The following is a 15,288-nucleotide window of genomic DNA, read 5'->3' as shown; positions in this document are numbered from 1 at the left end:
TCTCCACTGCTCTAAGAGATCACATTTTATTCTAATCCCGTACAGATCTACTGCCTATAAAGTATCTCTATCACATTCTTTGCCATGATACCTAACTCCTCGTGATCGTTAATTCCCTTGTCTGTGCAACTCTCTGAACTCTAACTGGGAAATTAAAACACAAGGGATCCAGATACCCCAAGAATTGTGCTTGTAGGCGTTCAAAACATAAATTACTTTGAAGACTGAGTCTGACTATTCAAAGTACAGAGGCAACCTGGTGCCACAAGTATAGAGAAAAATCCAGTGGGGACTTGACATTTCTTAGCAGATTCCTCCAGCCTACAAGGTTACTGCAATTTACAAACCAAAGGCAAAACAAATTGCCACAGTCTTTGCATTCCCCATTTTCCTCCTTATACGCTTTCTTGTCCTTCTTACTGTGTAATCACTTGCAGCCCCATGATTGCCAAATTACAGCAATTCCAGCAGAGCATAGTATACATTTACCTGCATCTTTTCTCACCTATTCACATCACTGAATGAATCACTGATAAGTTTGCATGACAGACCACTTTGGAAATCAAAAACTAGAACTCTATATAGGTGTTATAATGTGGTGGCTTAGAATTAGTCAAAGCAGTACAAAAAGATTTGAATGGAAATCTCTTTTTACAACATAGTGGTAAGTTTTTTGAATGATCAATTTAATTTTGACTGAAAATAAGCACATTATTAAGATTTTTAATTTGGTCTGGCACGAAGATTTGCCATTTTTAGGCTTTAAACATATTCCAATTGAACAGTCCTATTTTCAAATATGCCTAAAATGTACATAACTGAAGAACTGGGGGAAACCCCAACATTCATACATATGAGTATCGCACATGTCCCTGCGTACTTGTTTATGTTGCATTATATGCTCTGGAACGAGGTAAGAAACCAGTCAGGAAAGGCAAAATCATGACATGGTACATGTGGCACAATAAATCATATTTTGCTTGAAAGAAACCACTTCTAAGTCACAACACACTGTGACTCTTTGCAGGATCCCAGAGGAAACCTTGCAGATGCCAAGCTACAGGGTCTTCCAGTAAATCGCACAGAAGCGAATGTAACCATGGGCCCCGCAGGACACCGGCTGGATCACAAGCTCTTGCAGTGAGAAGCAGAGGTACCAACTGAGTGCTAGCTGTCCTGAAGAGGCACACTTGGAGCGCTACAAAAGGATCTCAGGATTAGCAGCTTGATCACATTGCAACAAGACCTATTTGAATTTCAATACATAAAGCAGTGCACTGGTTTAGGTGGCTTTGGCAGATGTCATCCTGACACCTGACATTTAAACTCTCAAAAGACTTCCTTTTCCCACTAAAAACGTATATACTAATCAACATTACTGAACCAACTCTATTTAGTCATCCATTAATGATGACTTAGCCTTTCATAAAGATCAACAATGTTTTAATTATTTCCAGCAATCAATGGGATTGAGTCACAAATTCTGATTGACTTAATTTTCTACATCGATCAAAGGAAGAGCCCGAGTAGGGACCTTGTCTCATCTTTAAATAACAGTGCTGAAACTTTTACTAGTGAGATGGTCCACTAACATGACCACCAGAGTGTTCCTGAAAACCCAGGGGGAGAGGTGGTGTGTGTGGCTGAACCACCTTCTCACCATTCTGTACCAGAAAACAGAAGATGAAAGTCTAAGATTCACAAACTTGCCTAATAATGGAAATTCCTTCTCATCTACTGAAGTGTCTGACTTTGGTAGATGGGACAAAGAAGGGATTAAGGCAAGAAACAGAAAATTTTTAGTTTTTTTTCCCAACTGACAAGCAAATACAGAATTTTGGAGCTATCCATTTATAAATTGAAATGAATAAAAACACGTGGAAAAGTGAGGTGTTGGCTTGCGGCCCGGGGGGATCTTTCTTCCCAGAGTGGTAGCTAAAAAATCTCAGTAAATTTCAGTATTATGATCAAATGAACTGCATAGAATTGATGACTGGCTATATACATAGCATTTGAGAGAGTGAATGCAAGATGTTCTTCAGGCTACCATAAATGCATATTCTGACTTCATAAACAAAACTGATCATAAGTCCATACAGAGTCTTTTAAGACAATGGATAAAAATGAATCTCCCTGAAGATGCCTTTAGTGCTGAAATGCTTTAGTTCTTCCATTCAGCAATGCAAGCTCTGAGCTTTGCAACCAGTTATATTGAAAGCGCAAATCCAGACTTAGAACTTTATTTTCCCAACAGGTAGGAGTTAAAATAGCTATGGACCGTACAGCACTGTAATCAACATTAGCCACACTTTGAGAGAACAAAAGAAAAGAAAAAAAGCCTTTTTAGATTGCAAAAATAACTTGGGAAGGTGGGGAGTGAAACCTTCAGCACTTACACTGCACTTTGGACTCACTTTGGGGGAAGAAAAAAACATAAAGTGTTGGATTTTTTTTTCAAAACTTAGCACTTCTCTCCCATACAACTACTTAAAACAAAAAGAATCAGACAAATTTGCAAGGTGGGCTTTTGTAGCACTCTGAAAATTCACTTGGAAACTGAGTGTTCATGTCTGACTGACAACCTCAGCTAGGTTTATTTTACATTTGCCTGGATTTCAGTGTATTTTCTTGCTATTTAAGTGGTGAGCTTTCCAGAAACTTTACACAATTGAGCCCTTTAAAACATGTCCTGACATGTCAAGAAAAATACTACTTTATTCAAAGAAAAAAACTGTAGGAGTTATGAGTAATACATATTTTCAACATTTTTACATCATAATTTCTTCTCATCCTTCCTTTCTGAGATTGTTCACCTTTTATTAATATTGCTGTTTAGCTTTCATTGCTATGGAGGAATACTCATTAAGGTGAAATCATCCTCTTGAGGGAGTCTTTATAACCCTTGGAGATTAGAAAGTAGTAAGCCTAATGAAAGCAAATCTGGTAAGTTTGTGCTATATGGAATTTAAATAAGCAGAAATTGAAACGGAATCTCTACACTCTTGAATCCTAAATGGCCAAGAAGAGTTGCCTTATCATTACTAGAAATCCAACATTTGCTAGCAGGCTCTGCAAGAGAAGGTACATGCAGATTCACAGCAACGCTTCCTAAGCTGATCAGAGTTGATCAGTGTTGTAAAAGACAGCTGACTTAAAAAGTCTCGAGTCTTTACCTTGCGGCAAAAGGGGGAGGTAGTACACTGAGCTCCAGCCCTCGCTTACGGTTGTCTTATGGTTTAAGTTAGCATTCAAGTTCCCTCAAAGACAGCAAAACCATCTTGATCCTGCAGCTTCTGGTATGTCTTGATTATTTTATTCTGATAACCTTGACGTAAGCACTGCTCTCTGCGACCCTGCTTGTATGGTGGCTAGCACTTTCAGGCTCTGCTTTCATGTCACTGAAGTGCAAATAATGAATGACAATATGCCAGGATGACTGTGTGAATCTGTGGCAGATTCATAATTTAAACAGGAAAATATGAAAATACTACCCACACATGTGATCTTTTACTGATGGTGGTTTGTGCTCGTTGACAACTATTGAGAGGTCCTGGCTATCAGTGTTTTATTGCCATGCCCACGAAGGTCACTTCTGTTGGTGCAAGGGCACTGTGGTCCAGGGGCAGCCCAGAGGGGTGGCGCTCAGCTGGCTGCAGCAGGGGACCGCTTGTGAGACATCCTGCCCTCCGTTTACACCATCACCGAGCCCCGACTCCTTCTGAACACTAAGCGCCTGGATCAGCAGTCATTTTTATACTTTAAATGTGACAATACACTGGTAATAAGGCAATAGGGTTTATTAGTCTCTGCGTCATTATGAATTCTGCACCAAATTAAGTGTTACTCTGTAAATAACTGTCTTGTGCTATTGCACGTAGTCTACAGCATGCACCGTTTATTTCTATGGTGTACTGGCAACACTTTGTAAACAGGAGTCATTTAAAGCAATTGTGCAGTTGCTATTATGAAAAAGAACATCTGTCAAGATTTTTCACAGAAGATTAACAGGTACATTTCAGTACATTTTCTTCAGAAACCCTTATCTAAGTAAACAAAAATGTGCTCTTTTAATTTTTCCCAAAAAATTATATGAAATACGATACAGCAAAAGAACTGTCTTTTACAAAGACTAGCACAATGGAAAAAGAATAAGAAATATCAATTACATGGTTGCATTATAGTGTATATTTAAGACCTGCTGACTAATTTCTTTTGCCTTTTTTTTTTCTAACCAGGCTCAACAAAATAGTAGAAAAATTATTATTCTTTTGTTGTTACTCTCACAAAGACACTAGTAATGTATCCAAACCAGAATGCAAAAGCCCTAGAGTTCATTGGTAGTACAGACGCTGATTTCCAGCTGATCAGAGCTAAGGATAGATTTGGCAGAAACATTATGATCTTCATTGTTTTCAACAATACGAGTTACTGAAATATAGATGCATAGTGTCTATATATATATATGATATATATGATAATGTATACAAAGATATTTTATATATACATACATACACACACTTTGTGTATATAATTATATATGTATATAATTATAGATGTATATATGTGTTTATACCTACAAACATAATTTTAGTATCCAGGGCATTGATGATAAATAAAATACTATGCCTCTAGGGCTTTATGTAGTTCCTCTTAGTACATAAGCGTTCAAGTGAAAACTACCCATGAGTAAGGTATATAATTCAGTTTGAAAAATCCTAAGGTTAAAATGAAGTATGAAGTGCTACTTGCACTGCAAATCCATTTTCCTCTTCTGATTACATTAATATATTTCCCTCCAAGTAAAAACAGTCTTCCCCAAATGAAATTTTATATTTTCTGTCTGCATAGTCATCTAGAGACTTTGAGATTGTTTAGATTTATTTTGACTGGACACATCTGTTATGAAAACCCCACTATTCTGCATGTGTAGTCAGTTTTATTAGATTTTCCTATAGAGTGTATCTGTATTAAAATCACCATCTGTGCTACTGTTTGTACAAAACATGAAAATACAACAGATAGATAGGATATGAGTAAAAATCCAGCAAGGAAATGAACCTTACCCCAGAACTACAATTAAATAATATCAAAGCCCTGATCTGCGTGCACAAACTGAAGAAATCCTAACTTAAATCTAACTCCCAGTCTGTTGAAACCAAATCACAGTAGAGTGAATTGAAGTCTGTAATTCAAATATTAAACCACTTGTACCCATTTAATTTTAGTCAAGGTCTTAATACTTTTCAAGGACATTCCTACTGGGAGTCATTTTTTTCCCACAGATTTCTCCAGTAAAAATCAAGGATATGGTAATAATTGATACAATTTTGATATATTTTTTGATATATTTTTTAATGACAAAGAATATTTTTCATAAGTGGAACTTCTAAAACAATGATTTTATTCCAGGATTACTGCAGAAAATAATCTAACACGACAGCCATTTTGTAGTTCATTATACATATGGTTTCTTTTTCTTCTTTTTTGTAACCATGGATTCTAGATGATTAAAGGTGTCCAAACTATACTCTCCAGGTGCAATGTCAAGCAAGATGGATCATTTCTTACGGACTGATCCAAGTAAAACACGGCCTCTACAAGTTCTCTTGGAATAATTCCACCTATACATTGATAGTCCCTATTAATATTAATGAAGATTATTTAATATTTCCTAATGCTGACATGTTCCATCAATTTCCTAAAGAAGTATGAGTATCTAATTTTGCCTCATCAAACCCAAAGTATTTTTTACTTTTTTGGATCCCAAGTAAAATTATTTCTATATTTATTTCTAGTACAGTCACACGATGGAAACTTGTTTGCACTAAATTTAAAAACCTGATTTTAAAAATCTCCTGATATGATTACTTAGATAAGCATTTACCAAGATGCAACTATGCGTTGCATATCCCCAGCACAGTCTCTATTCCTATTTTTCTCACAAGTGTTTTATCACTAAGTTGTTTCATCAGCGTTAACAGACCAGTAGCAAAATGGTAATAATTTTCTTCATAGTCTATCAGTGACAAATGTGGAATCGATTTGTCATGCTTGGGGACCTTGCTCTGCCTATTGACAATGGGGGGCCAATACAGACCTCTGAGTGGCAAATTACTCTTGATTCATGTCATTGCAGACGCTGCTCACAGATATCAGTTTTCACTGTCTTGCTACTTAACTTCCTTATGAATTTGCAGAATACTGTTAGAGCTGCATGTGCACTGTTGGGTTGAGTTGATCTAGTATGATAACACAAATGACACATTTTCTAGTTCATATGTTAATGGGAATATTGATTAATAAATATGAATCCATTGAAGCTTAAATTTGATTTTATTTATTGTCTCAAGTCATTAATTTGAATCTTTATTCAAATGCAGCATGTAAGGCCTATTCATGCATTAAAAAAAATAATATGGAGAGTAATAGGCATAAAACATAATACCGTGATCTTGTTATACTATTTAAAATCTGGTTTGAGAGTTAGTGGATGTAGATGTTCCTAACAAATCATGTAATCTTTAACAAATAGACACAAAGTTGTGTAATCATTCTAAAGACGCCCATTAAACAAATGATAAAAAAATATACTGTTCAGGTAGATTAAAAACAAAGGATAATGGTTATGTGTTTTGCATTTTCATCAAGATGGATGCACAAGAAGACTGTAAATTATAAAAAATCGACAAGATAGATTGATTCTTGCAGTGAAATTATCTTGCTCCACATGAACACTCATTTGACAAACGTCAAACGACCCTGAAGCTGATACAGACAGCAAGATAATCAACTATGTTCTTAAACCAGAATTTATACCTCCAATGCAGGATAAAATGGCATGCATTTCAAAGTTTACAAATCCCAAAATACCAGATCAAAGATGTATTCTTCCTGATGTCTCACGAAAGGCACTGTGTGCATACTGTGAGCAAATTAAACATTAGACATTAAAACTTTCACTGATATGCTTTGTACAAGTAATAGTGAGCTCTACAATGCAAATCAGCTAAGCATGACTCCTTATATATGCTATGTTCTTTACTTTAGCAAGGTGGTTTGTATAAAGTAAGGAATTTGCTAACATAACCTTGTGAAACCAGGGCCGGTAAGAGTTGTATTCCATTGATTCATTAAGCTACCAAATATATGACATTAAATTCAACCTGAAATTATCCCAGTGTCTAATCTGATGCTGACTATAAACAATCCCGAAGCTAACCATATACAAATAACCTTATGGTTTTATTAATCTCCCGGGATTTTCAGGTGTGTGGGCAAACTATTGTGAAATACGCTCAGCCACACATCTGGCTCCTGCCATCCTTCTGATCTCCTCTCAGCTTGTATTTCTTTGGCTGTCATCCCATATCCTCTTCCTCACGTTTTTCTGCATTGGGTGAGGAATATGTGGTAAATAAGAAATCCACGAAACGTGCTAGAAATGCAGAGCTTTCCTATTCTGTAATTCTCTGGAATAAAGTAGAGAAGATATCAGAAGATCTGTTTATCAGTCTCTGAGACATGTTCTTCATCTTCACAGCTCTGTGTCATATATAAATATATATGTTTACTGTTGTGCAGAAATGTCAGGCATGCTCTGTGATCCCTATTTACTGATGAATATAAAACATTATATAGGCTCCCAAAGTAACTCCAGTAACAACTTCACGAGATCCAGAAAACAGAAACTTTCCATCCGCGCTGACTAAGTGCAGCACAGTTGTGTTGTGTCGTGAGCCCTTACCACCAGGGTTTACAGTCATTGAGACTCAGGACCTCATGGAGAGCACTGCCCTTCCCTCCCTGCCTGCAGCCCCAGTCTCTCTTCCACTAAAAAACCAGACACGGCGCTGGGCTGAGGGCATGTACTCAGTATTTAACTCCCAAGCACGGAGGTAGGACACAGTGAGCGTGCTAGGATTCATGCAGCCTAACAGGATTTATGCGGTGTACCAGGGCAACAACTGCGTGGCAAACTGTGCACCTGAGTAGATGTCACTACAGCCATCAGCTGTCAAAAATCAAGTTATGCAATTTAGCCAAGTTCATCTACCAATACTTATGAAGTCGATCATTGCACCCATGAATTCTATCGGATTGCATCCTACCTTTTCAGCAAGCCGGTCATCCCAGTTAAAATGACCTCGATGCTTATATAAGCAAGAATATTCAAAAAGGACCAGATTAGCCCGAGTCCTGCAAGTGATAGTCACAGAGCTCCTATGATAATAAAAAGGTTAACTGATGATCACCATGTATTTTGCACAGGTCACTGTGCAACCTTGCTTGGCTTTACAGCCATGCTCTCTGTTCCATAGCTGTATGAGCAATGGACACTACAAGGCAAATTTATACTACAAATGGTATGGAGCAGGTAGCATGTTTCAATATTTTTTTTACAGCAAAGTGGAGTCCTGGTCCTTTACTGGAGCACTGTTGGGAGCGTAGTAATGCAATAATAATCATAGTAAACAGGTGCAATAAAAGCACTCCAATATAAATGTGAATATGGACTATATTACTAATAAATAAACAAATAAATATTTATATTTTTGCAGCTCTCTAAGTTGTACTTAAGATTAGGCCATATTTTTTAATGCAAATAGAAATACAGTTTCACCCCGAAGGCAAAAGTCTGAAAGCCACAGGTATTATAAAAATGAGAATATAACATTAAAACATAAGAATACTATGAATATTTGTCACAGATTTACTAGTTGTTTTTCTTAAATTATTTGGACCGCAAAGTTGGAAAAAAGAAAAGATGTGAAAGACTAAAAATTTATTATCACTTGCTTAACAATAATCAGTATTGAAGGTGACAGGAATGATGTTTAAGGAGTGATACAAAGAAGTGTTACTCAAAACTTTTCTAACGTGAAGCAACAGGTAAGAAAACACTGCAAGACCAGAGGGAAACTTTCTGGAGTGTGGGAGAATTCATGTAGTAAGGACAGAAACAGGTGACATCACTGCAAAATTTTAGGTCAGTGTGAGGTTGTAAAAGCACAGCTAAGCCTCTCTCTGCTTTCTGCAAAAGTGAATAAGGAGAACATCAGCAGATCCAGCAGATGGAAGATGTAGACAGAGCAACAATGTTGGAAGAGAAACTCCACAAATTCTTGCAGGCAATGCTCATATTAAATTGTTATACAGTAATGAATTTGGTACACGCCTATGTTTGCCAGAAAATGCACAAAGGGAAGATTACATTTTTGCATTACAGTAGTAGCATCAAATTTGTTTTCAGAATGAGCATCCTAGAAATGTTTTTTAAAACACACACATGCGAGAATATACTGGATTAAGTTTATGCTCATTCTGATGAAGATGCTAATTTTACGGCGAGTTTGTACTGCAAGGTTTAGAGGAAACTGGGAATTTTTAATCTCCAGTCATCATTTATTCAGAGATAAAAACAAAGCATTAAACCACCCATGTTTCTACCCATGGGGGACCAAGGTTTCATTAGGTCAAATGTTTCTGTCAGACAAAAAAATGAAGTAGATTTGAAGAGATTTGCAAAATAGATTTCAAACATCTAGCTGTCTGCTCTTTTAATGTATTTTTAAACAATTGCTCCATAGCTGCACAGCAGGTTTGGGGGAATAGTAAAGAAAGAGGAATTAGCAAATCAAAGTTTTACATAGCTTTTTTCTTACCCTTTGCCATGTTTCTTTAAGCATTATCGTACAAAACTTAGATTTTTCTTTTTTCCAGAAAGTGCAGTTAACAGTTTATATCAGTTTAAGAGTAATGTACGTATGCTTATGGATACGTAAGGATGTGCCATAGAAGAAAATTGAGAAGTGCAAAAGATCTCGGGCTGTTTTGTGAATAACCAGAGCAAAATTAAACTCTACTCTTCAGTGTCGATTCTGTGACATTGGGATTCACTCTAGCCACAAATCTTTATATAAAAAATCTCATCAAGAACTTCACAAGTAAATAAAATGAAAAAGAAGCATTAGCCATGACACAAAGTTCTAAGAAAAACATCAGAATTGCAGTGAAGATGCTTAGTAGCCTGAATCTACCATTTCAGCGGAAGAAACTGCCACCCTCAATATTCACAAAGAATTTTAATGTTTTTTTTCCTCCAAGAACTTAGATTAGAATTAGTTGAGGACATAAAAAGAAATAGCTATAACAACTTAACTGAATATTTCTCATACTTATTTCTTTTTGACTTTGTAAAAAAATAAGTCAATGAGGGATGCAGTGCTGCTGTTTCAACCTCTTCGGCTGCCATGCCACACATCCTGATTCAAATGTGTAGAGACAGAAATTAATGCAGTGGAACACGGAGTATGAGAAACATTCACAAAAAAAAAATAAAACCATTTTGCTTCATTACTGCATTTAAAACTTAAAGGGAACAATAACTTTTTGCAGAGTTAACATTTAACTAGATGGCTAAGGTTAAAGGCAGAATGAAAAGCAATTACATATAGCATATAAAGATTACATTTCAAAGCAAGATATTTTTAATTATGTGCAACTTTGCAGAAAAGATGTAATTTGGCACAGTTACACAGACATTTAAAATTAAAGTTCAGACCACAAAGAAGGTCTCCAGAGTTAGACCCGCGTAATGTTATAGCTTTAAAAAAATAAATTAAAAAATTAATATGTACAAGAGAGCTTATAAAGCAATAACTTTCAGTTACGTCATTCTGAGAAAATATAGTAAAATGAGGTACTGTCTCAGATTTTTCACAAAAAAGTATACTTAAAGTCACTAGAAATAGGTATAAGCCAGCTAGCCTGGACTTGCTCAGAAAAAAAAGTCACTGAATTTCACCGAGTTTCATCCAGAGATTTGATATCCATCACTTCTGAATTTTGGATTGATGAAATGCTGTGTATATTATCCAGAAATGCACATGCTATTTTTCTCAGCAAACTATTCCTTTAACAACATTTCTGCTCTAAAAATCACTTTGCATTGTATTAACATACAAAGGCTAAGGCCACCAGGAAACTCCTGTAACAAAAAGTGCCTTAAGCTAATAGGACCTGAAACAGCTGGGGGTACAGTATGTTTTCATGTGCAACCACACCCCATAGTTAGCTAAGGTTTTACATTAAAATACATATATACTAAATATCACAGAATATTTCATTAGCAGTAATGATACTACAATCGTGTCTGCAGCATCCCTCATGGTCAGAGTCAAAATTGTTCTCAACTGTTAGAGTATCTGCATTATTCACTGTTTTCTAGACTTGCCCTGCATACAAAAGTTGGGCAATTAACATGGTGTTTGAATGTTCTTGGGTGGATAAGTGGCTACAATTTCTGGTGTTTCTGGTACAGAATTTAAAGTATCATAAATCTCAAATCATTCTTTCTCTTCAGTGATGTAAACCAGTTATGAATGCTTTCATGGATGCTATAAAAAATAGGATTAGGGCACCCTAATGAATAAACTAACCCACTGTCAGGAAGAAACACACTGCCCAAATAAGAGAATGTGTGCAGTTATTTGAAGCAGAGATCTATGGTCCAAATCTCCTTCAATCTCTCTGATAGCTTCAGGAGTTAAATTTATCCTCAAAGGTTGAGTAAAATTCTGTAGCAGCAAGTGGAAATTGTAAGAATGAGGTTTTAAAAGGAAGCCTAAGTGTTTTAAATATAATGTATGTGTCAATTGACAGAAGCAATATAATGTTGTTTGGCATTTGCAAACAGCACTGGCATTTTCAACAAATGCTGAAGAAAAGCGTATGGTAGTACAGCGATATATAAATTCAAATCCAGTGATTTCTCTAATTTCATATTCTACACAGTCCCAGTGTTTTCTGGGTTCCTAAAGTATATCTTTGAGATAATAAATGTAATTAAAGCGGTATTTTCCACGCCACATTTTCTACTAATGAGGAAAGATGAAAAAGCCAACATATTAACCAGGAACATTGGAAAGCCACTTATCATATGATCTTATTAACAAAGGAAGATTTTACAAGGGCTGGATAAAAATTTAAGAAGGGCAGGAGAAAATTCATGTGCAAAGTAAGAGCAGTCATTTAAAAAATTACTTTTTCCCAGTATAGTATTAACTATGTATGAAGCTTAATTTTGCATACAAGCCTTGGGAAAAAGCTCTAAAGGTCATTTTTTTGGAAACAATTTGTTGAGAATTCTGAGAAACAGTAAAATTTGTTAATGGAAATCACAACAGTTGTCATTTAACACATCACATTGCAGCAGAAATGGATTTAAAAGCATCACTACGGGCCATGGTACCACCTGTCTATAATCTATATATTCCTACCCTGTGGAAGCCACTAGCGCTTGAGTTCCTGGTGATATATGGCACTAAAGAAATATTTTAGTGTATTGTTTGCACATTCTGTAGTTTAGCATACTTTTAACAAAGACTCACACTTGTAACGCTAGTAACAGGATCTCAAAAGCTGTGGAACAAAAGAAGTTAACTTTTCAGTAATTTCAATATTAAAGTTAATTTCCGTGAAGATCATAAATGACAAAAACCAGGAAGGAAAATTCGCATCCCTCTTCCCTTGTAAATGAGACTCCTTCTACAATTAGTGTGTAAAAAGGAAGCTGGTTAGCAGAACCTTGTTGGTATTTGAAAATGTTCATATACTCACTGGAAAACATCACATTTGCCTTCAAAATGTTCATAGACAGACACTATTGTACCATTGAGCTTTGGTATTGGATATACCACTTGCAGCTTGTCTAATTGCTAGATGCAAATTATAACCTTCAGCGACAAAGCTATTTGGAGAGACCATGGGTTACACGGAACGAGATGAAAACCAGAATCATTTTAAAAGCACCGGAGGGGTAAGCAAATACAGCTATGTTTTACGGTCATTTTAACTAAAAATGGAAAGTAAATTTTTTTCAGAAAATTTTTAACAATAGCTATAACAGAGACAATGAATAGGGCAACATCTACCAGTTGTGAACAAACTGGTTCACCTAAATTTAGCTGTCTATGCATTAGATGCCTACATATGTGCTCGTTATGAGAGTCAGGTGCCTAACACAGGCATTTGGTGTCATCGCAGTGACAAAGGGCATTCCTTCCCCACCTCTGGCTCCAGACAGATGCTGCTCTCCTGTTGTATCTGGCAGCCCTGGCAGATTAACTGCCAGGTTATCTGGCAGACTGGATTTACTAGAGCTCCACAGACTACAGGCAAATTTTAGATATCCGGCTCACATGCAGACACCCAAATTCAGGAGTCCTTTTTCTGAGCTGAATCCCCTGCTCTGTAAGATACAGTCTAATGTTTATTGTTTGCAAACCTGTTTTAATAAAGAGCTGATGTACCCTGTAAGTATCCTCCAGCCTGAAACAATTTAAAACCAATACTTCATATTCAGTAGAATAGTTAATGTAACTGATTTGGTTAATTCTACCCCTATAATATTGTTGTTAAACTGGTAGTAAACATAAGGATCCCCTTGATAATTTGATGTATATTTTAAACCTTAATTTATAGAGAAAATTGACTTTCAAAAAATATTACAAACTGCTAGCATACTAAAAAATATTACATAAAATCAAAAGAATTTCTGTGTAGCATTTATGTGAAAAGGAGATAAAGAACATAATCACTTTTTTTTAGAGAAAATATTGCCTTGACGGAATCAAAACAGAAATGAACCATTTGGCAGACATTCTTATTTCTGAGAAGTTCAACTGAACCAACAACAGTGCCTTATGCCGTATCAATGGCCACTATTGGAACTGCAGACCAAAGCCCTTCTCTATCACTCTTGTGTGACTCCACGCAAATATTGGCTACACAAGCTAAGTTCCCCCAACAGGTCCAACTGCCATCTCAATGGCCCCTGCAGTTTAAAGTCAATGCGTGTTGCTATTCCCTATCAAATACGAAATGATTTATAACATGGTGTTGGCAACTAAAGATGAAATCGACTTTACCAGAGTTACAGATGTTTTCAACCACTTTGGTATGTAGGTAATATGCTACAAAGACAGTTAAAAAAGAGCTTATTTAATGTCTAATAATGGAAAGTTATAGCTATAGTCTCTCTCTCTCAATTTTTCTCTTTTATATAAGGATATTTCCAATAAGTGCTCATGAGTGTCTGCAGTTTCTCACTGCTGCTCTCCATCAGAGACACAGCCATAAGCTTTCAGAGAAAGGTGCTATCTTAACATACACATTTCTACTATTTTATCCCTGAATCTGATACTTCTTATATACCTAACCATATACTCGTTTAATCATGGGACAAATTTACTGGCATCATTTTATGTTTAGATATTGTCCTGAATATGTAGCACACTCTTACTATCAGTATGAGAAAATGGATATGAAAGAAAATATGAATTCTCTTGTAAGACCAGACACTGAGTGACAGGAATAAAGAAATTACTGAAAAACATATATTCGATTCCCTTGGAAACGTGGCCCATTTATTTTCGTAAATACATTTTTAAATTTCATGCCTGTGTATTCGCTGTGGAATCTAGTACAAAACCAGGCTTGTATATTGCAGTTCTCTAATTAATTTTGTCTCATTTAAATAACTAATTGTTTGAACATTATCTGAACTCTTGTTCAAATGCATTAACCGTTTCAAAATAATCCACTCATTGTCTTCCACATCTCTTCCCATCTAGCTCTTTTTCATTATTATTTAATTGAATTTCCATTTTTCAGCTTTAACAGTTCCTCACAGGAAACTGGAATAACAGTATTCAGATTGTGCTAATGGTCATGTTATGCTTGGTTGATTAAATGTCCTTCTAAATGGTTTTAGTATCATGTAGACACAAAGTCTGTCCAACATTTCTAAGGATTTGGGGCAAGAAAGGCTATGAAAGTCCTAATTTAATTTAATTCTCTTGTGTGTGTTTTTACTCCTCACTGCCAATACAAGTTTCACTAATTTTTTTAAAACTCCAAATAACAAAGCAATGCTCTGAAGACCTGGTCCCATGCCCAGTGAAGTGAACTTGGATTTAATTGGACCATGAATGGGAGGGATTAGGGGCGTGTGATGCATTTTACTTGGCTTGACTGACCAAAAGGACTGCTTTCTATTTAGTAAACACTAGTGCAAATAACAGATTACGCAACATAGTGTAACTAAATCATTTTAACTCAAGTATTCTTGACATTATGAAATGGAAGAATAAAAGAGGGATTTTATATTTGCACAAAGTGCAGTTACTTCAGAGAAGAAAGGGATGATTCAAAATACCTTGTATATAGTTTATAAAAAGTATAAAAGATAAAAAGCATCTTAATTGCAGACCCTATTTTTAAGAAGCT

At 35.9% G+C, this 15,288-nt stretch overlaps 1 protein-coding gene across 1 annotated transcript in view; it reads right to left on the bottom strand.

The window, feature by feature from the left end:
• The window catches only part of PPFIA2 (PTPRF interacting protein alpha 2), a 343,185-nt gene that overhangs the window by 90,768 nt on the left and 237,129 nt on the right, over positions 1-15,288 (bottom strand). The window lies entirely within an intron of this gene.

This window comes from Rissa tridactyla, chromosome 1, assembly GCF_028500815.1.
Source record: "Rissa tridactyla isolate bRisTri1 chromosome 1, bRisTri1.patW.cur.20221130, whole genome shotgun sequence".
NCBI lineage: Eukaryota > Metazoa > Chordata > Aves > Charadriiformes > Laridae > Rissa > Rissa tridactyla.
The sequence above is the reverse complement of the archived record's forward strand: the minus strand, read 5'-3'. Positions and strand labels throughout refer to the sequence as shown.